This window comes from Protopterus annectens, chromosome 12.part0, assembly GCF_019279795.1.
Source record: "Protopterus annectens isolate FY-2018-M chromosome 12.part0, PAN1.0, whole genome shotgun sequence".
NCBI classification, from domain to species: domain Eukaryota; kingdom Metazoa; phylum Chordata; order Ceratodontiformes; family Protopteridae; genus Protopterus; species Protopterus annectens.
This window is the reverse complement of record NC_056746.1, coordinates 1,504,557,149-1,504,581,467: the sequence shown is the minus strand read 5'-3', so window position 1 is coordinate 1,504,581,467 and position 24,319 is coordinate 1,504,557,149. Positions and strand designations below refer to the sequence as shown.

Here is a 24,319-nt window from a genome sequence, read left to right as displayed (position 1 = left end):
ACCTACCAGAAGCATGGAGAACAGTTGTGCTCGAGAGGTATCACCACAGACCCCAACAACTATAGGCCTGACAGCATCACCAGCATTATTTGCAAAGTGATGGAACATATATCATTATGAGCCTCATAAGCAGGGATATATGGAACCTGTAATCTCTAATTCCTAACCAGCTTGACTTTCAAAAAGGTAGATCATGCCTATTAAACCAAGTTGACTTCTCTGAAAGAGTCACAGAAAACACAGATAAAGTTTATTCCGTGCACACAGCTCCCTTTAATTTAGCTAAGGCTTTTGACAGTATAAACAAGCCACACATTCCGTTCCAGTATATCTCCACCAAGCACCAGCACACCACGAATCCAATGTAGGATTAATAAAAGTTGATTTATTGACACAAACAGTTTAACAGTTAAGCGCTTTCATCATCTAAGACTTCATCAGAACTACTTTTCCATGAGCTTCATTCCATTTAAATACACATACATCATCAGCTGACCTACCTAGATTGAAATTTAAAGTGCTAGTGCTATATACAAGTTCCTTCATACTAAAAATATTTTCATATGTACTCTTACAACTTTTCAAAACTTTTCAAAACAGTTTAAAAAGTTTAAATAGTTTAAATACATACTACAATTTGTTAAAAACATATAGATGCTTGTAAATACCATATATATTAAAATGTATTTTTTTAAAAACTGATCCAAAGGTGTACATTACATATCTGGAATAATGATATATGATAACTAACTTTCTTTTTTATGTAGGGAAAACCACCCGGTGTTTACGTAACAGGATTTACGACCATCTATATAGTATTAAGAAGCAGGACAATAATAATGCTTTGTGGAAACATCTAAAGGATAATAAGGAATGTTCCGGTTTTAAATTTGGAATTTTAGAAGTGGTCAAGTGTAAAATGAGGGGTGGGGACATAAAAAAGAAAGTTAGTGATAAGGAGGTCAGGTGGCAAATAAAATTAAACGCTTCAGTATATCCTGGAATCACGAACATATATCAATTAAACCTATTTTGGATAATATATAGTAATAGTATATAATATTATAAAATAACTGGTGATGTGATCATATATCATTATTCCAGATATGTAATGTACACCTTTGGATCAGTTTTTAAAAAAATACATTTTAATATATATGGTATTTACAAGCATCTATATGTTTTTAACAAATTGTAGTATGTATTTAAACTATTTAAACTTTTTAAACTGTTTTGAAAAGTTGTAAGAGTACATATGAAAATATTTTTAGTATGAAGGAACTTGTATATAGCACTAGCACTTTAAATTTCAATCTACGTAGGTCAGCTGATGATGTATGTGTATTTAAACGGAATGAAGTACATGGAAAAGTAGTTCTGATGAAGTCTTAGATGATGAAAGCGCTTAACTGTTGAATTGTTTGTGTCAATAAATCAACTTTTATTAATCCTACATTGGATTCGTGGTGTGCTGGTGCTTGGTGGAGATATACTGGAACGGACTGTGTGGCTTGTTTATACTGTTATTTGTCGACTGTTCCAGTGAACGTGGTATATTCTAAGGCTTTTGACACTAAAACCCCATTCTGGAATGACAATAAAATATATCAAACTCTATAAATTTCTCTCTATGCAAACTGTCTTGCTGATAGACATTACTGTATTAGAGTCAGTGGCACACTATTCTTTGAGAGACTTGTCACCAGTAGTGTACCTCACGACCCTGTTTTGAGATCGCTTCTGTTGGATATTTTCTCTGGCTGACCAAGACTGGGGATGATTTGAAGGTTGAAACCATCATCCACTCCCCTGAAGCCACTCGGATCTTCCAAGCAGGCCAAACATAGGCGGACTTGTGGTTCCGAGAATATGGCCTAAAACTGAATGGCAGTAAAGATGGCATCATATAGTTTGGGATGCAGGATCTCTTGCACACCTACAACATATGTGACACCCCGCTTAGAGTAGAAACTGTCATTAGAATCCTATGTGTCTTTGAGGATATTGAACTCTCCTTTAACCGCCACATATCCTCTATCATTAGGATAGCCTTCTGTCACACCCACCCTATTACCAAGGGCATCTAATCTTCATAAAAAAAAACATCACTTTCCCTTACTTATCCATCATGAGGCACATGCTAGAGTACAATGCTCAGTTTGGGATATACCTGTACAAATAGCTAACTCAGTTTGAAAAAAAAAACAGCAGTTCTTCAGTAAAAGTAAATCTCAGGTGTGAGCTGCCTATGTTATTCGGAGTATGCAAAAGTCTAGTCTCGCTTCACTGACTGCTACATACTCTTTCAGGGCAATCTTTACCTGGTCTAAAAAGCTGTGAATGACCCAGTCCTACTTGAGCTAGTATATATATATATATATATATATATATATATATATATATATATCTGCAAACCTATTAATTACACAAATACAAGTTCAAGGACATAATTAGGATGTGTCGTAATGACAGATATCTGTCCCAAAGAATTCCTCACCTCAGGAACAAACTTCCACTCTCTGAAAGGCAAAGCATGCCCTTTGTCATCTTCAAATATAACTTAGAACGATGGATGGGAACCTGTAGATTTACTTAGCTAACTCCTGTGTTCATTTCAGACAGTGGGAGTCAGTAGTGAAGTGTACCAATGTGTTTGAGGTAGCAAGGATTCAAAAGGCTTAACTTACCTGTTGCCTAGTAGAAACCTTTGAACCTATATTCTGCAGTAAATAATTTAACCCCAAGCAGCTGTTCTTTTAGTATAAATAATATTTCATTACAAATGAAATCAAAGACATGTAACCTTTTCTTATGCTATTGTAATGTCCATATGGCCCATACTCCACAATATTTTGTAATAACTGTCCAGTCTGTAGAATTGGTCAGACATATAGTCAATACAATACCTCTTTTGTGTCAAACTTAGGTGTTCTTCGTGTTTCACTGTTGCAGTCATCATGTGTGGGTTAGCCCTGCTGTTGTAGCCCTTGGCCAGCCCAAATACTAGAGTCAATGTTTTTGTGCGCCGGCTGCTGTCGCCTGTAGTCTGACGTCAGGTCGTCCGTACTATAAAGCAAGGCAGCCGATGTCATTAAATCAGTCTTTCTTGCTGTGGAGCCCATAGCAGAAACAGTTTGCACAAGGGTTGGTTGCTACCAGAAATCGAATTTCAGCAGAAAACATCTAAAGCGAAGTACTCTGTTGGGGACCCTTTTTTCTTGCTCTAACTGATGTCTGAAAAAGTTAACAATTGTCTCACCTGTGGAAAGCAGATCCCACACCGAGACCTTCATTCTTACTGCATCACTTGTTTAGGCCCAGACCACGACATCCCTCGTTGCCAGTTCTGTGCCCTCTTTAATGCGAGAACCATTCGCCGTAGAGCTCTTTTTGTAGACAGTTATTATCATATTCCATCTTCGAATTCCAGTATGGCATCTGTCAGCCAACAATCTGTCGACATTCCGAAAAACAGAAAGATAGAGACAGGCCACACAAGGCTAAGACTTCTGACGATGCTACCACTAAGCAAGTCGTCAGTTCCCCGGAATTCAGTGAGGTGCTTTCGCAGCCCCTGATGCCCGACTCGCTTTCTACACAGGCCTCTGCTGAGACCCTTTCAGAGTCTGGTATGGCGCAGAAATCCACTTCATCTTCCGTGCCTTTGGCTGTCTCTGCCTCAGTTGGGTCCAGAGCCACGACACAGGCAACGGCTTCCGAGGAGGCCGTTCTCACTACCGATTCTAGACAAACAAATTACGTCTTCTCTTCCAACTACCGTTTCTCAGAGACCGACGGATTTTCTCAGGCCTGGAAGCCAGGCCACTCCTAGGAAATCTGCTTCTGACCACCATCTTGCTACTGTTCCCCACCCCAAGCTTAAATGCTTAAAATGAAGGATCTTATCTCCCTTATCCAAGCTACTCAGGCCCCCACTCATAAAAGGAAAAGGCACCCTTCTCCAGAAATTGTGACAGACCAAGAGTCTGAGGAATCTGATTATTCTGCTTTTGAAGAGGAACAACATCCCTTAACTGTTTGAGGATTGAGATGCAGAAGAATCCATCCCCTCTGTCTCCCTCCAGAGGACCTCTCCTTCGGGAAAACCCTTCACTCCCTCAGGGAACATTTTCAGTGGGAATCTCAGGATTACCTACAGTTAAAGAAACGACTTGGAGAGTTTCTGGACCTGCCCCAGCACAGACCCCTGGCCATCCCACATATTCTGGAAGTGGTGGATGATCTTTTCCATGAATCCAGCTTAGCCCTTGATGCCCTGCCTCCTTCTCCAGTTAAACCCAACAGGTACTACAGAGTACCGGATTCTAACAAATACCTGTACAGCAACCCTGCTGCAGACCCTGAGGTCATTACACAGGGACCCAAAGAAGCTAAGACTAGTTCTGCCAAGAATCCTCTTCCTTCTGATAAAGACTCCAGAGCTCTGGACAGATGGGGTAAGAAAGTGTACTCCTCTGCAACCTTAGCTATCAGAGCACTCAATTGTCAGTTCCATATGTTAAAATATCAACAATACACTTTGGAACAATTAAAACAGAAGATTGCTACCTCTCCTGATGGTGCCAACTCAAAACAGCTGGCAGAATTACAACACTCTGCTTCTCAAGTGGCCAAGCACTCATTACAATGTGGATATGATGCCATAGAAGCCTCTAGCAGAGCAGCAGTGACAGGATCTGTTATTAGAAGACATGCATGGCTAAAGGAACAACCTCTCCCTGGTCATATCAAGTCTAAACTTATTGATGCACCCCTAGATAAGGAATGCCTGTTTGGGGAAAAAGCAGAAGAGGTGCTTAAAAAGATTTTATTTATTTTATTTAACATTTTGTTGACCGGGAATGTCCGACTAGGTTCCACAGAGCCTGTTTTCAGCTCAGCGGAGGCCCGGGGAGAAATGCTCCAGATGCATGTCTTTGGAATGTGGGAGGAAACAGGAGTACCCGGAGGAAACCCACGCGAACACAGGGAGAACATGCAAACTCCACACAGAAGGCACCCCAGCCGAGAATTGAACCAGAGAACCTCTTGCTGTGAGGCAACAACGTTAACCGCTGCACCACTGCGCCGCCCAGATGGAAGACAAAGCAAAATCTATGCAAACAGTGAAAGATTTCTTTCAAGTTCAACCACCCAGATTCAGTAGGAACTTTCCCTTTAAGCACTGGTCCTTCCCTGCACCCAGCAGATAGGGCCAAGGTAAGCCATGCAGGGACAGGACATCCAGGCCCCTATCCCAGGGCCAGCAAAGAAGCAAACAATGGACCACTTCCACCTCTAAGACAGGGAGTTCTAAGCCAAGCTTCTATGGCAAGCACTCAAGATGACTCTCTCGCTCTCCCCCCTCTGCCCTCCTTTCACTCATCTAAAACTAGGAGGAAGGCTCACCATCTTCAAGGACAATTGGGTCTCTATAACCAAGGACCAATGGGTATTAAAAATCATTTCTCATGGATACAGATTCTCCATCAATGAACTTCCAGTTCCAAGAGGATACCCAGACCTCCCACCAAACCAGTAGGCAGAGGCATTAAAACAGGTAAAAACACTAATATCCCAGGGGGCAGTAGAACCGGTCCCTCCGGATCAAACAGGGAAAGGTTTTTACTCCAGACTATTCCTTGTCCCCAAAAAAGAGGGCACTTGGCGCCACATTGTGGATCTATCCAAATAAACACCTCCTTGGTGATCCCCAGATTCAGAATGCTAACCTTGCAGCAGCTCCTGCCTATGCTCACACAAAATGCCTGGCTGGTGACACTAGACCTAAAAGATGCCTACCTCCACATCCCCATCAGCGAATTGTGCAGAAAATTCCTGAGCTTCAGAGCAGGCATTCAGCACTTAGAGTTCTTTGCACTGCCCTTTGGCTTATCTACTGCTCCCAGAGTATTCACCAAATGCTTGGCCCTGGCTATAGCATTCTACAGACAGAGAAATATACAGATTTACACTTACCTGGATGACTGCCTCATTCAGGCGAATAGCAAAGAAAAGTTGCTGCAGGACTTTCTCTTTGTCAAGAAACTCCTAACTTCCCTAGGGTTCACCATCAACGAGAAAAAAATCAAAGCAAAACCCCACTAGGAAAATTATTTTCCTGGGAGCTGTGCTAGGCACAGCAACCCTAATGACCTTCCTATCCCCAGAAAAGCAGAGCTTCCTGCCTCTCTACTTCACCCAGCTAGCTTCCAGAAGTCACCTCACTGCAAGGAAGTTCCTGCAAGCCCTGGGGTACATGGCATCTTGTATCCTTCTCATCCCTCTCACCAGGCTTCACATGAGAAAACCTTAGTGGTACTTAACCTTTGGTGTCAGCACTCTCAGTCCCTAGAGACCACTCTCCCACTGATCCCTTGCATAAGGGATGGATTTCTCTGGTAGGCAGAGGCCTGTGCCTTGAACAAGGGTCTTCCCTTCATCCTCCACCCTTCTGGCCAGACCATCACCACTGATGCCTCAGATATAATTTGGGGCACTCAGCTAGCAGGTAGGTGTACCCAAGGCCTTTGGAATGCCCAGCAACTTCACTTGCACATCAACCAGAAAGAAATGATGGCAATGCAAAATGCTCTGACTTCCTTCCAACCTCATCTCAAGCCAGGGGGGTCCTCCTTATAAAAACAGTAATGTGGTACATCAACAAGCAGGGGGACCCATTCTTACCCCCTATGCAGGTTAGCCATGAGTCTCTGGCTTACAGTCACCTCCATGGGGCTACACCTAATTGCCCAATACTTAACCAGGGGTCAACAACACACTGGCAGACCACCTAAGCAGAAACTTACTGGAACCCATGCATGGCAGCTCCACAGAGAAATCTTTCTGCAAATCACCCAGGAGTGGAGGACCCCAGAGGTGGACCTCTTTGCCTCGCAACTCAACCACCAACTGCACAAGTTTTGTGCCAGGGAGTATTGCCTCCTAGCATGGAAGGTGGATGCCTTGACCTTCCCCTGGAGCTCCCTCTTTGTGTACGCATACCCTCCTGTGCCCTTTATTCCCAAGGTTCTGACCAAAATAAGAGAGGGGAGAACAAAGGCCATCCTCATTGCTCCAGATTGGCCCAGACGGCATTGGTACCCCTTACTGCACAGTCTGACCTTACAGCCCCAGAAGCTGCTTCCCCTAAGGTCAGACCTCTTGACCCAGGAGAGGGGGAAAGTACTGCACCCGGACCTACAGACTCTCAAACTTTCAGAATGGCTTATAATCTAAAAACTAACAAGAAGTCCCTGTTACGCAAACCGATCTTTGACATCATCACAGAGGCCAAAAGGCCCAGCACAAGAAAATCTTATGCAGGAAAATGGAAAAGATTCCTCTCCTGGAAACAATCAAAAGGGGGCAGTATCTCCCAACCCTCCATCCCTCTCATCCTGGATTACTTAGCAGAGTTGATCAATAGTGGCCTCTCCTTCTTCTCTATTAAAATCCATGCCTCTGCCATCTCTGCCTATTATGATTCAGACCCACCCCTCTTCTCTCATCCTTTGATTAAGCAATTCCTCAGATGGGCTTCTAATATCAGGCCTTCCAGAAGACCTCCTACTCCCTCTGTGACATGAATTGTGTGTTAGAGAAACTAACCTTGCCTCCTTTCAAACCTGCCGCTTCAACAGAATTGAAATACCTCTCCTGGAAGACAGCCTTCCTACTAGCTATCACCTCAGCCAGAAGGGTCTCGGAGTTTCAAGCTCTCATGGCTGTCGAGCCCTTCATAATTTTCCATGCAGACAGAGTCTCCCTGAGGACTAATCCCTCCTTTATGCCTAAGGTGGTATCTGATGTGAACCTTAACTTGGCCATACACTTTCCCACCTTCTTTCCCAACCCTCAAAACAAGGGGGAAAGAATTCTATACTCACTAGTTGTGCACAGACAACTCAGATACTATCTGGACCATACTAAGCCATTCAGGAAAAACTAACCAGCTTCTTGTAAGCTTTGCCCTAGGGGCAGAGGGGAAGCCCATCTCCAAACAAACCATTTCCAAATGGATTTCACACTGTATCCATTTTTGCTACAGACTACAGGGGAAACCCACCCCTAAGTATGTCTGTACCCACTCCACTAGGGCAACCTCCATTTCCACTGCCCTCCTCAGAGGAGTACCTACCAGGGACATCTTGGAAGCAGCCACCTGGATCTCTGTCCATATCTTTACAAAGCATTACCACCTAACTCTCTTAAGTCTAGGGCAGGGTTTGCCTCTGCAATTCTGCAGGGCTTCCTGACCCATACCTAGGACTCTACCTATCCTTCCACCCTTTACCCCAGCTTTGGGTATCCTCCCACAGGTGATGACTGCAACAGTGAAACATGAAGAACATAGTACACTTGTATACACTTACCATAAATGTAGATGTTCGAGTTTATTCACTGTTGCAGTCTTGGATGTTCTTCGTGTTTCACTGTTGCAGTCATTACATTTGGGTTATCTTGGGTCCTGCATCGGTTGCTGTGTCATCTTCCATGACATCAGGTAGTCAGGGGGTATAAAGTATGCAGCCGATGCCATTACATCAGTCTTTCTTGCCGTGTGGTGCCTGAAGCAGAAGCAGTTCACAAGTGCCGGTCGGCCGACTCCTGAAATTTTCTTTTTCAAGTTTCAGATCCGAAGTCTTCAACTAAGCTAAGTACCCTGTTGGGGATCCTTTTTCTTGCTCTAAACCAATGTCAGTAAAATATACAATTGCATTTCTTGTGGAAAGCAAATACCTCATAAAGATTTTCATTCGTACTGCATTCCTTGCTTAGGCCCAGATCACAACGTACCTCACTGTCGGTTTTGTGCCTTATTCAATCCTTGAACTATTCGTCGTTGGTTCATTTTCGCATCTAAATATTGTGGTACTCGATTCAATTATCCAGAAATGGCTTCGGTAAGCCACCCGACTACCAACATTCCGAAAAAACACAAAGATAAAGACAGAGACAGACCACATAGTTCCAAAGCTGCCAGCAACGCTTCTGCTAAGCTATCACCAGTTCACCGGTACTCACTGAGACGCTTTCGCAGCCCCTGATACCTGCTACTTCAGATTCACAGGCCTCTACTGAGACCCATCCGGAGTCCGGTATGCTGCGAGCTGCTTCTTTGACTGTAGAACCTGCGGATGTCTCTACCTTGGATGGGTCTGGAGCCGCTGTGCAAGCACCGGCTTCTGATGGTGTATTCAGGCCTATTGACTTGTATATTAAACCAACGCCATCTTCTTCTTCAAGGCTGAAAACTCAATCCACGCTTAGAAATTCGAAGCCCAGACCGCATGGTCAGGCCCCTATGCTTAAAAAACAGATAATAACAATGGCTGAAGACCTTAATACTCTAATCAGGGGAAGCCACCCTTCTCCCTCAAAGACCTAGAACTGATTTTCCTTCTGATTCTTCTGATCAGGATTCTGAAATTTCTGTTTTCTCTGATGACCAGGAGTTGCCCTTATCTACCTATGATGATTCTAATGCAGAGGACTCCATTCCCTCTGCTTCCCCTCCTGAGAATTTCTCTTTTGGTGAAACTTTGCATACTCTTAGGGAGCATTTCCGCTGGGAAAGCCAGGATTACTCTGACTCCAAAAAGAGGCTTAGGGAATTCTTACTCCTACTTCAACACAGGCCTTTAGCTATCCCTCCTGTACTGGACATTGTAGATGATGCCTTCTTGGAATCTAGCCTGGCCCCTGACACTTTACCTCCGGCTCCCAGAAAGCCTGACAGGTATTACAGAGTACCTGACTCTCACACGTTCCTTTTCAAGAATCCTACTGCGGATCCTGAGACCATATCAATGGGATCCAAAGGCATTAAGGCTACTACTGCCAAAAACCCTACCCCCTCTGATAGAGATTCCAGGGCCCTGGACAGATGGGGTAAGAACTTTGGCCATTAGGCCATTAGGGCCTTAAACTGCCAGTTTCATATGTTAAAGTATCAGCAGCATATTATTGGATTGCTTAAACAGAAAATTATGTTGATTCCTGACTGTGCTGAAAATAAAGAATTACAGGATTTAATGCAGTCTGCTGAACAAGTTAGAAAACATACTTTACAATGTGGTTTTGATTCATTAGAAGCATCTTGCAGGGCTGCTGTCACTGGGTCTGTACTTAGAAGGCAAGCTTGGCTTAAGGATCAGTCTTTGCCAGATCATGTTAAAGCTAAATTACTGGATGCTCCCTTAAACCATGGCTGCCTGTTTGGCAACAAAGCAGAAGAAGTACTTAAAAAGATGGAGGAAAAAGCTAAAATCTATGCAAACTGTTAAAGATTTCCTGCAAGTACAGCCTCCCAGATTTAGTAGGCACTGGCCTTCTAAGAATTGGTTCTTTCCTGCCTCTTCCAGGCCTTCTCAGTCCAAACCCAGAGCCAGCAGACCACCAAGGCTTCAGTCTCAAGGTACTCACAGGCCTAAGCAGTGGGGGGCTCCCACTTCCAAAGCTGGAAGTAGTAAGACACCCCCCTATGGTAAACTGTCTCAATGACTTATCTTTAAACCTTCCAAGCCCTGCTCAACTGACTGTTCCTGTAGGGGGAAAGATTGCCCTGCATGCAAAAAACTGAGAACTCATTACTCAAGACAAATGGGTTTTAAATAATAGTTTCCCAAGGATTCAGATTCAATTCCACTCCTTACCAACCCCAAACGGTTGACCAGACCTACCCCCAAAACAGTGGCCAGAGGCTCAAAAGCAAGTTCTCTCTCTTCTAAGCATCATGGCTATTCAACCTGTCCCAGAAGAAGAATGGGGGCAAGGTTTCTACTCAAGACTTTTTCTGGTACCCAGAAAAGGCAATTCCTGGCGTCCTATCCTGTACCTGTCTATCCTAAACACTTTTTTGGTAGTCCCAAAATTCAAAATGCTAACTCTTCATTAGCTGCTTCCCATGCTGGGCAAAAATGCCTGGTTGGTAACACTGGATTTAAAGGAAGCCTACATACACATCCCAATAAGGGAATCTTGCAGAAGATATCTACACTTCAGAGCAGGCTACATGCACTATCAGTTCTCTGCACTGCCGTTTGGCTTATCTACTGTGCCCAGGGTATTCACAAAGTGCCTAGCTCCAGTCATTGCATTTTGCAGGCAAAGAAATATTCAAATATACCCGTACCTGGACGATTGTCTAATTCAGGCAGAAAGCCAGGACATACTATTAAATCATCTGGCGTTTGTAAAGAAATTACTAACATCTCTGGGGTGCACCATAAACGAAAATAAATCACATCTAGTACCTTGCCAACAAATTGTATTCCTGGGAGCAAGCTTGAATACAACTTCCCAGATGGCCTACCTCACGCCAGAGAAACAAGTTCATTTGACAGCCTACTTCAAACTACTGGCCACAAAGACCCAGCTATCTGCAAGGAAAATACTGCAAGCCCTGGGGTTCATGGCCTCTTGCATTGTACTAATTCCATATGCAAGACTGCATATGAGGAAACTATAATGGTATCTAAAAAGCCTATGGTGTCAACATTCTCACGACCTAGAATCAATGATTCCTATCATCCCTTGTCTAAAGACAGACTTCCTTTGGTGGGCAGAGGCCTGCCACCAAAACAAGGGACTGCCTTTCACTCTACCCCCTGCCACCCAAACCCTAACAACAGACGCATCAGACTATGCATGGGGGGCACACTTGGCAGGGCAGTGCATTCAGGGCAAATGGAACCCGAGTCAAATGCACCTGCATATCAATAAAAAAAAAGAAATGTTAGCTATACAGAATGTTCTAACAGCCTTCAAGGGCCACATTCTTCCAGGACAATTATTAGTAAAGACGGACAACACCACTGTTATGTGGTACATAAGCAGGGGGAAACCACTCATATCCTCTCTGCAGACTAGCCATGGCTCTGTGGAACACAGCCTTGCGCTACTAGGTGCACCTCCAAGCTCAATTCCTGCCAGGCAAGCTAAATACACTGGCAGACGACCTAAGCAGAAATCTCATGGACCCACACAAGTGGAAACTGGAACCAAAGATATTCAACATTTTGAGAAACAAATGGGGAAGCCCAGAGATAGACCTGTTTGCCTCCCCACAGAACTACCAATTAGACAAATTCTGCACAAGGACTCCCCACAGACAAGCTTGGAAAGTGGATGCCCTGTTCTTCACCTGGAAAAACCTATCAGTTTATGCCTTTCCTCTCCAAAGTGCTACTAAAGATCAAACAAGACAAACCAAAGACAATACTTATTGCACCAAACTGGCCACGCCAACACTGGTACCCCCTCTTGCACAGTGTGTCACTTCTGGAACCATGGCATCTGCCTTGGACCTCTGCCCTGCTGTCCCAGCAGGAGGGCCAGATTCTACACCCGCAGCTTCAAACCCTGAACCTTGTAGCCTGGCTAATTACATGATCTCTCTGTTACCATCCCTCAGTAAGCAAGTGATGGATGTCATTCTGGAGGCAAGGAGGCCTAGTACTAGAAAATCCTATGCTGAAAAATGGAAAAGATTCTGTACCTGGAGCCAAGCTCAGGGAATGGACACAACAGTGGCCAATTTAACGCACATTCTTCAATATGCTTCACAAGGGCCTTTCATTTTCTTCCATCAAAATTCATGCCTCGGCCATTTCAGCACATTATAATACAGAGCCACCGATCTTCTCTCATCCACTGCTGAAGCAATTCCTCAGAGGGGCCAAAAACTTAAGACCACCCAGGAGAGCCCCTACTCCAGCTTGGGACCTTAACTTTGTATTGGAAAAGCTCACTCTACCTCCATTTGAGCCAGCTGCAAATGCAGAGTTGAAATTCCTTTCTTGGAAAACAGCCTTCCTTCTAGCCATCACTTCAGCAAGAAGGGTGTCTGAATTACAGGCCCTCATGGCAGTGGAGCCTTTTATCATCTTTCATGCAGACATAGTGTCCCTCAGGACCATTCCCTCCTTTATGCCCAAGGTGGTGTCCAGTGTGGCCCTTAATCAGTCCATTCATTTGCCAACCTTCTTTTCTAATCCACAGAACAAAGGAGAATGAATACTGCACACCTTGGACGTGCACAGACAACTTAGATTTTACTTGGACAGGACTAAGCCTCTCAGGAAATCTGAACAGCTGTTGGTTGCATTTGCTGCAGGGGCAGAGGGGAAGGCCATTTCAAAGCAAACCATTTCTAAGTGGATAGGCCATTGCATTCATTTCTGCTATAAGCACCATGGAAAACCTACCCCACAGGGGATAAGACCACATTCCACCTGGGCTGCATCTACCTCAACAGCCTTTCTCGGAGGTGTCCCTACCAGGGACATCCTAGAAGCTGCTACCTGGAGTTCTGTACATACCTTCACCAAGCATCATCACTTGCCAATTTTTTCTAAATCCAGAGCTGGTTTTGCCACTGCAGTCTTGCAGGGCCTTATAGCTGGTCCTAATGCTATCTAATTGCCTCCTCCATTCCTTAGCTTTGGGAATCTACCCAAATGTAATGACTGCAACAGTGAAACACGAAGAACATAGTACAGTTGTGTACACTTACCATAAATGTAGCTTTGGGAATCTACCCTAATGTAATGACTGCAACAGTAAAACACGAAGAACATATTACAGTTGTGTACACTTACCACAAATGTAGATGTTTGAGTATATTCACTGTTGCAGTCCTGGTTACCCTCCCTCCAGCCCCTTGATTTCTATTGACTATACCTCTATTCTTGCTTTACTATGCTTAAAGCTTTCTGGTGTATTTGCTTTTTGTTGGAGGTGTGACCTTGTACATAATTGCTTCCCATTATGGGGCCACCTGACATCTGGGGCAAGAAAAAGTGATGTAACGGCATCGGCTGCATGCTTTATACCTCTGACTACCTGACATCATGGAAGATGAGACAGCAACAGATGCAGGACCCAAGACTTTGATAATCAGGCCGACTGAGGGCTACCTGCTAGCAGATAACCTAAATGTAATGACTGCAACAGTGAATGCACTCGAACATCTACATTTATGGTAAGTGTACACAACTGTACTTTTCCCTCCCTCCATCCCCCAGGAGGGCAGCTAGCCTAGTTCCTACCTGTGAACCCATTGAAACTGATATCTGGGTAAAATTCAGTTACTGGCTAGTAAGTACACTGCCTGGACACAAGCAAAAAGAAATTTAGAGAACCGGAAAGAAGGCCAACTAGAAAAGGTGAAAAGAAAACACTGGTTGGGAAGGATCCTGCAGATGTTTAGCAAAAAGCTTCAGCTTTGGTTCAAGAAATGGCTTCCGATAATTTAGAGGAAAAAAATCAAATGTAGTCAGAGGTGATTAAAAAAATAAAACATTGAAGGAATATATCAACATAAATAACAGCTGGGAAAAACAGAAGAAGCTTTAACTAGCTACCTGGACAAACTGATAAAACTGTACAAATCAAAGGTTAAAATGAAGAAAAGAATTGCGGACTATGAAGCTTCTCAAAAAGAGCTATTTAAAAAAATATAGTTAAAAGACAGAGCGTGCACAGAAAAACTGAGCTTTTCTGCTGTACCAGATAAACTGGAAGGAATAGACTGTACCAGTTTTATGAAACTGCACTGGTGTTCCACATCAGGATTTGTTAATTGAAAGGGCACATCAAGTGTATGCTACAAACTTAACAATGAGAAAGCAGGCAAGATCGTTCAGTAAAAATGCAGTCATACCAGCAGAAAGAGTTGATCCTCACAAACCTGTGGGAGAAATTGGAGACAGCAGAATATTTGTAGAAAATTACTGTTCACTGTACACTAGGCAGAAGAGAAGCAAATTTGTCCCAGCAATCACAGAATGTCAAGAGGCAGGTGTGAGTTTAAAGCTTCTATATCCAACTGTCTTCAGAATATTTTTGCCTGGAGGATCAAATGCATTTTTGAAGCAGAACAGGCTAAGGAGGAAATAAAAATGTTTGTACAACACAAATTGAGCCAGCAAGCAGAAGGGCTTTAGCATGGGCAACCTTAATTTTAGATTATGTTGTGCTTGTGGGTGCATCTTTTGATTTGGGGTAGTTCCGCTCTGGAGGGTTAAACTTTTTTTGTTAAAAATGTACATAGTTTTGAATGTTTGTTCTATGTTAATAGGGGGATTGGAGTGTCCTGAAAATATATTTATTTTTTTGTTTGACAGTTTTCATTAAAGCAAAAAGTTTTGAAAAACATGACATTGGTTCAGCTAGAGATGTGAAGAAGCAACTGTATAAAACTTCAGCCTGTCAAATGTTGGTGTGTGCATGTAAGACAAATTTTGGAAATACACGTTCAGAAAAAAACAAACTATCCTGTATAATTGGGAAAAATAGCGTTTTATCATAATGGTTACTCTAGTCTTAATATCTTGGAATGTAAATGGCCTTAAAGGTGTAGACAAAAGGGAAAAGTATTGGATTATATTAGAAAATGCAGATTGCTAATAGCAGTGCTGCATGAGACACATTTTGGAAAGAAATGAGTATGTGAATTTGGCAAAGAGAGACTTTCAGAATGGATGGCAGAATATCAGGGACAAAGGAAAAGGGGAATAGTAATACTGATTGCTACAGGGGCTCCAATAATGATAGAATAGACAATAATGGTAGATTTGTGGTAGTAGGGGGCTGTTGGCAAGGGAGGAGGATTACACTGACATATATTTATATTCCACCAAAAAGAGTTATTGTGGAGCTTAAAAAAAATTTGGGAGAAATCAGCTTTCAACACAGAGTATTACTTATAGATGGGGACTGGAACTTGAATTGCAATAGTTAGGATATATCTTGGGACCTAGAAGGGAAACTATAACTAAAGATGGTAAATTTCTGAAGAAATTAATGAAAATATTTGGTAAGGAAGATGTGAACTCAGTAAGAACTCTGACAGAATTTACATAGTATTCTTCAAGGTACAATAACTGCACTAGACTGGGTAGAAATATATTTCACAGTAACATGCATTTAATTAGAAGCCTGGACACACATCCATTAGCTATAACAGATTCATCTCACCATCCATCTGTTCAACCACAGCCCCTTTTTCCCCATTTTCAAATATGAGGTTGTGGTGTTAGTTCAGCAGTGACAATCATCTAGAGCCAAGGTTCACACTGATGGGCGGCTAGCATGGCCACGGTTGTTCTTCCATACTACACACTTGCATGCAGACTCACAACTATGGCCAATTTAGTGTGTCCACTCCATGTACAGCAAGTCTTTGGAATGTGGGAGGAAACCGGAGCACCCGGGAGAAACCCATGGGAAAACAGGGAGGACATGCAGACTCAGTACAGAAGGCACCCCGACTGAGACTTGAACCAGGGAATCTCTTGCTTTGAGGTGATGATGATATCCACTGTGCTGCCCTGTCAATAACAATAATAGCTCATGCACTGATAAAAACTAAGATAAAAAATAAAGGATAATGAAGTAAAAATGGGACATTAGCACTTTCCCACCTACATGTTGAAAACGGAGGAATTTAAGGAATGGGTGAGGGAAACTATTCAAGAGTTATTAGAGAAGATAGAAATTTCATCAGATGGAATAGCTAGTGAGTGGGATAAATGAAAATGGGGTTTAAAATAAGGTAGAAATAAGCACAAATGAGATGTGTTTGAGAAGTTGTTGTTGTTGTATCTTTCGGCTTTTCCCGGTTAGGGGCCGCCACAGTGGAACTCCGGTCCGCTAATGATTGGCAGTAGATTTTTACATGCCGAGTTGCCGGCCCTGGCGCACAACCGTCAACGAAGGTACGCCCATTCACGTATGTCTCCACACAGAAGACGCTTTAGCTGAGAATCGAACAGGACAATGTCTTACTGTGAGGCGACAATGCTACCGCAGCAGCACCACCACAGTATTAATAGGAATTATTTAGAGGGGCTAACAAAGGTTAAAGATTTGCAGAATAAGGAGAATCTCATATCACAAGAACAACTGCAGAATGCTAAAGTGAAAATAACAGAGTGTTTGGATAATATGCATGAACTTAGAAAAATTGCTGATGTGCAGCAGTATTTTTTTTAATAACTCCAGAAAAAAAATCTTTTAGAACAGTAACTTGGGTAACAGAAAGTAGAAAGGGTTGTCACCAAACTTTGGGAGCCTGTGACAAGAAAAATAACCAGACATATTATTACTGTATTAATAATATTTCAGAAAATGTATGAAAATTTCTATAAAACAGGGGAATGTGGAAACCATGAAAGAGCACAAATGAAAATGTTTAAAGAAGACTTCATTATGCCAAATTCAGATGAAAATGAGGCTCAACAACTAATAGTTAAAATAGGAGGAGATGAGATTAAAACAGCAATGTATAATCAATCTGTATGCAAGGCTTCAGAAACAGATTGTATTCCTGTGGAAATTTGGAAGTTAGGAGGGAAGAAAATTAAAAGCTCTGGAATATTTTGTTTAATAGTATTTTAATTGGAGGGGAACAACCAGTATCTTCGAGGACCTGTCAGACCCAGCCTCACATAGATCCATTTCAGTGTTAAGCCATGATTATAAGTGTTTATGTCTATACTAGCTAAAAGAATGGAAATGTGTTGCCAAAACTGATAGATATGGATCAGTGTGGTTTTGTGGAGGGGATGCAAACATTTGACAACATTAATAAAACAATCATGTTCAAGAGAGAAGCAGAATATAAGAAAATACTGCTGTTGATGATGGGCCTTAATGCAGAGAAAGCATTTGACAGACTAACCTGGAATTTTATAAGTAGGGATATTGAAGCATTTGGATTCCCTGACACAATTATAAGGATAATTAGTAGAATATATGAAGGATCGGCCACAACAATTAAAGGGTATATATTACACAGATGAAAATCAAAATCACGAACACTCAGGTGATCGAAATCGCTATTGTGGGGAGCTGCGGCCCCCACACCCCCCCCTAAAAATATATTCCAACTCCGAGATCGCACTACAGTGAGGAAAGGGCAACTTTTCTGATCTTCACTGTACCGCGATCTCATAGTATCGATTTCAATTACCTGTATTTCCGCTCATATGAGTGTTCGAGATTTTGATTTTTCATCGATCTGATAGGAACCCCAATTAAAGTGGGGGTGTTCATCTTAGAACACAGGAACTAAGCATGAGTGTCTTTTTTCCCTTTGTCATTTGCTTTGTATTTAGAGCATCTGGCAACAAAAATAATGGACTCAGAAATTTAAGGACATAATTGGCATGGTAATCAAAGTTTTCTTTATTTCAGATATTATTTGGTACTTGATAAATCCATAAAAGGACATCTCAGTGTTGTGGATCATTTTGAGACATTTCAAGTCTTTTCCAGGATATAAAATTAATGAAGATAAAACAAAGGCTGCATCTGTAAATTATATACCCACTCATGACTTGGTTTAGCAATATCCATATTTATAGGGACATGATAAAGTATTAAGGCATATGGATTAAAAAGGCTTTTGTTATGGCAGCTAAGGATATGTGGGAAGAGACTAAACAAAATAATACAAAAACTGAGAAACTTGAAGCTCTTTTTTATGTATATACAAGCAGTGAAAATATTTATAGTCCCTTTAGTTTTATATACAGTTCAGATGTATTATTGTCAACCACAGGAAATTTTATTAACATTAATTAATAACGAGTTGAAATAATTTACCTGGGAGGGAAAGTGGCCAAGAGTTAAGTGGGATAAATTGATCCTCCCAGTTAAACAAGGTGATTAAGGATTACCTGATTTGAAGGGATAGTTTAAAGCTACATAGTTAAGGCTCATATACATAGCACTAGCAGAAGGTTATAACTCAGAGTGGAAAGGGATGATGAAGGAGGTAAGTTCTAGAAATAAGGAAGAGCGTATGCTTTTGAATGCAGATCCTTAAGGAGAATAATAACCACCATAAAGAATATTATATTCATAAAATTGCAGAAAGTTTTCTAAAAAAACTAAACAAACACATGAATGGAGGAGGGAGGTTTTGTTGGTAGGGACTGCAAGTAGGGGTACAGAAAGTAGGCAAGAGAGTGCTGAAACTTACTGGAGAAAACTGGCAAACTACAGGTTAGAGACAGCCTTCTCTAGCAGGGATTGATATCAAGGTATAGGCAAAGAGAAAGGGATTATTGAGGCTTAATTAAAAAAACTGCTCTGGTAGAGTTTTTAGTCAAATGTAGAACAGAAGCTGCTGTTTAAAAAGGGAGTAATTAGGTGGACATGTACAATATTATATAATGAGGCGGTTAGAAAAGATTGGGAAGAGAGACAGGAGAAGCGGTTTACTGCATACCTGGGATCCATACAAATGTATCCCCATTGTTCCCTTGTAAAGTTAAGAAGATTTAGGCTTTTTGCTTGGAAATGTTTGCATAGGTATTTTTATACCTCAAGCAGTCTTCAAAGATGTTTTTCGTCAGATAGCAAATGTTGAAGGTTTGATGCGGAAGAAATAGATAACTGGGTATGTACCTTGTTATAATTAGTTGACAGATTTAAAACATCCCTACTGAGTTCTCTGTCAGGAATATGGGGAAACAAATGGCAGTAACTAAGCAAATAATTATTTTGACCTGGGACACAGGATCAGGATCCAAATTGCCTACTCATAGTTAAGCCCTGTTTTCTGCCAAAAAAAATTAATAGATAATGTAAATCAAAATCTAAACCAACTATAATTGAAGTATTAAACTGGAAGAGGGATCTGTAGCAAATTACTTAGAAATAAATGGAATATGTAGGAATAATATATGCCGAATAATGTTCAGGAGTAGGAGGAGTGAGGTTTAAAGGAAGCCAGGAATTGAGTGATGTATGTAATGTTGGACTAAAAGGCAGTTGTTATAAAGAAAGAGAATATGTAACTTATGTTGTTGTTGTTGTCTTTCGGCTTTTCCCAGTTAGGGGTCGCCACAGCGGAACTCCGGTCCGCTAATGATTGGCAGAAGATTTTGACAAACGCCGAGGTGCCAGCTCGATGTTCAACCTTCAAAGAAGGCACGCCCATTTACGCATGTCTTTCGAACGCCCACCCAACCGTGGGGAGGACATGCAGACTCCACACAGAAGGCACTCCCCGCACTCCAGCCGAGAATCGAACGGGAGAACCTCTTGCTGTGAGGCAACAACGCTACAGCTGCACCACTGCGGATGTAATATTTGTAAATGGAAGAAATGTTAATACAGATTGCTTTCCTTTCTATTAATGTATATCTGTCTATGTCTTAAGTGATATTTTAATAAAGGCATTAAAAAACAGAGAGACAGTGAAATATTAGAGTTTAGAAGGTAATGACAAAATGCATGTCATTTTGCTTCTATAATGTAACAAATTAACAGGCATTGATGCTTATGGAAGCTGTAAATATTGCAGCTTTAGTAATGCAGAACACGTTCTTAATTTGTCACATGCTGATAGGGGATTTGGTCTGAGCAGACGTTAAACCTGTAACATCATGTTCATTGTATATATTGTACGGTATGTATCCTGCAAATAATTAATGGGGGGTAGAACAACTAAGAAACTTTTGCAAAGTATTTATCAGCACCATTATGCTATAAAAAAAGGATAGTAGTAACACATTATTCACAGTACACTATGTCAAGAGTTCAGGAAGTTTGTATTTTTGTTACTGATCATCTTGGTTTTAATTTTGGAGGGAGTTAATGATTACAGTAATATTTTAGAAAATAAATTGAGATGGAAGTTGTCATTAGGTTACAATAAACATTCTGGGTTAAACAAAACCATCACTATTCAATATTATTTAAGGTTTTTAGCTAAGCAATAAATGCATGTTTTGTGAATTGTTGGTCATGTGTCATATGATTATGTTTTGTTATTTAAGCATGCAATGTATGGTAGAGAACAAAAGTGAATAACTTAAGGCAAACTTCAATGAACTCAGTAATAACAACTGAAGTACCAAAGGATTCTGTACTGGGGTCATTATTGTTAGCGTTTTGTATACATACATACATACATACACTTATTTATTTATTAATGTTTGTTAACTGGGTTAGTCCAGCTGGGCTTGTGGCCCATTTTCAGTGGAGACCAGAGGAGAAAAGCTCCGGTACATAGAATAAAATGCAGAAATTTGCAACATTACAATATAAAGTACAGAAATTTGCAAGCTTACAAACATACAAAAAGCTCTGGTACTTAGTATAAAATGCAGACATTTTTAACATTACAAAATATAAAAATTATAGAAATTAGCAAAAACTTACAAACTTGTAGAAGACTGGATTATAGAAGTTGACATATTACTGGTAGATGATGTGAGTTATATATGTCATAATTAGTCTGTACAGGAATAACAGTTTTACAATAGTATATACACTGTTTTGCAGTGGAGAGGATGTCAGTTGGGAGTATGAGTAAGATAGGCCAGAGGTTTGCATGCAAAAAGTGTGAAGAGATGTACAGAGAAAGACCTATGATATTGTGTTAAGTTTGGGAAAGGAACGATGATTTAGGTGTGGAGTTAGTGGTGTGGGTGGTTTTTAGGTGTGAGCATGTGAAGGACATTCCCATTTGGAGGCCAGATGGGAGAGAAGCATGGATTTGAAGTTGTTGTGGTTTGGTATTTTACGTAGTGGTGGGGGGAGAGTGTTCCACTGTTTGGCTATGGTGTGGGACAGTAATAGTTTGCCAGGTGGGTGTAGGGGTTTGTGTACATGTAGGAGGTTTTGGCCTTTCGATCTCAGGGTGCGGCTAGGTGTGTAGGGTGTTAGAGATTTGGCAAGAGAGGGGCATTCTGTTGGTTTGAAGAGGTTTGTGAGCTGTTGTAAGTTGTATGTATTTTAGGTGGTTGTGAAGTTCTAGCCAGTTAAGGGTGTGTAGGGAGTGGCAGTGATGGGAAGAGTACCTGGAGTTGGTAGCAAATTTGCAGATTTTGTTGTAACAAGATTCTTGTTTGGAGTGGAGGCCGAGTTGTAGGTTGGAGAATAGGGGAGCACCGTACAAGAGAGAGGGGAGAAGGAAGGTAGATGCGAGGGTTTGACAAGAGGAGGGAGTAAGGTAGCATTTATGCCTGTAGAGGAGACCAATTTTCTGGTGGTTTTTTTTGATTGCTGAGAGGATGTGGGAGTCGAATTTTAGGTTATCATCAATGGTAATGCCAAGTAGCTAGGTACTGGGAATGATTTCTAGAGGAGTGTTATTGTGGCTTTTGATGGAAAATTGGTCTCTCTTGAATTGCGAGTTTTTGGTGGGAGTGAAATCATTAGTTTTGTTTTGATTGCATTTAGGGCTAGGTGATGGGATTGCATCCATGATTCAGTTTTGGAGAAGGCGGTTTGGGTGTTGAGAGGAAGTGTGGAGGGGCAGGAGGCAGAACAGATGACGGTGGAGTCATCAGCATATTGCATGACTGATGCATCAGGGATGGAGTGGTGGAAGTTATTGATGAATATGTTAAAGAGGAGTGGGCCCAGTACTGATCCTTGAGGGACTCCTGTGGGTGTGGGTAAGAAAGGGGAGGTTTCTTGGTTGACAAAAGGAGACGTTTTAGTGTTTGCATTCTGTGTGTTGCAGCTTGCACCCTGTAGCTACTTAACGCCACTTTACCATGCTGACCCACCAATTCCATGCCCTCTTGCAGGTATCTGCTAACATTTACCACCCATTCTTTGAACTCCATAACTCCATAGCACAGAATGATAAAGGCCTGACTGTGACCCAGGTTCTGGTGCTGATTCACTTATACTAAGAGGGATGGATGTCCTAGTTCTTGTAGCTGCTGCTTCTTGGGTCTGCTCTAGCATATTCTTCATGGTTATATTGACTACCATCTGCTTAACCCTCTGTATCACTTTACTAATGTCTGTTACCACTAGCCCTGACCCCAGTCCTCTGTTAACCTCAGCACTCTTGCTTACCGTAAAACACATAATACAGCCCCTATGCAAAACACACAGAGACACACCACATGCATACTAAATCTATCCCCTTAACTAGCCCTTACTCTAACCCTAACCAGCAAACACACTTCCATTCCCTAATGTCAAGAACTTTAATACATCTGAAAGTTTTAGCATTAACATCCCAGAACCCCAGTCACCTTCCTTCTTTAAAAATCTGTAACATGCAGCAATGAGAACTGGAAGACTTTCCCAAGTAATTCACTCTGTCAAACAACTGAATATTACCCCTAATTTACCCAGCTTTTATCCAGCCAGTAGTAGAATATTATACCCTGCTGTGTAACCTATTCACATGGCATCTGATAAAGTTGGAAAATGTACAGCATTCCTCATAAGGAGAATCAAAAACTTAAAGGCGTGCCTTATAGGCAGTCACTAGAGCAAATCTCTCTGTTCTCTTACCACCCTCTTAGAGGAGACCTATATAAGGCACGTAAAGCATTAAAAGACACCTTATGTTTTGAAATCTTTTGCTTGGATTACACCTTCATGACCTGAACACAAAAAGTCACTCATCCTCGTGAATATCACTGTCAGCCATACTATAAAACATGGCAGCTTCACATCTCAAGGACTTCCATACTTATGACTTAACACCACCTCCATTAAAGTCATCCCATTAAGTTATACCTTCTAGAAGAAACTGGATGACTACATGGGCACCTACAATTCAAGCTTGAGATCTGGGGCATCAGACTCCTGGATGGTTAGCAGCCCTTGAATTTACTGAACGTGACTTGGTGAAGGATTTAGCCATGCTTCCTACTGCTTCATTACATGGATGTGCGACAGATATAACCACTCTTCTGTTTCGTGATATGGCTCAGTGCCACCATTGTACTGACACAGTATCAGATCCATGAACCCAAGGGGGAAAAAAGCATAAGGGTGTTAGTTAAGCTTAATGTCATAGCAAGAAAAAGTGTGGTAGACACAGTTATTTAGGTAAACAAAGATGGGTATTATTCACATGTATTTCTAATACATATAAAAGCATGTAATCTGTTTCTGAATAGCACAATGTTTGCGGAGCAAGAACTTTTTTTTTTAAATACTGGAATTTTCTACATTGTGTCTTATGACATTTAGACTCTGAGCACCTTTACTTTTACCTTTAGCAGAAGACTCCTTCAGGTGCTTGATTTTGTTTTGTCCAACCCTTTCTCCGTTTGTTAAAGTTGATTCTATTTCATGGTGCTAACTATAAGAAGAGCTCTTTATTTGTACCTTAGTAACTTATAATGTGGCAGACGTTTTCTTGACTGTGAATGGTGTTGTGTGGTTGGCCACTGTAGTATGTATGGATGACTACCTTAGACTAAAATCAGGCATAACACAGACTAAGAAAAATCAGTTGTGGTGAAGATATCGGTGTGAAAGTTGTAAGAGCATGCATATTTGTAGGTGGGACAGTATTAGAGAAAGATATTTTCTTTTA

General features: G+C 41.5%; 1 protein-coding gene across 1 annotated transcript in view; it reads left to right on the top strand.

Moving 5' to 3' along the window:
* The window catches only part of LOC122817261 (phosphatidylcholine transfer protein), a 403,419-nt gene that overhangs the window by 260,347 nt on the left and 118,753 nt on the right, over positions 1 to 24,319 (top strand). The gene's annotated exons all lie outside the window — the stretch shown is intronic.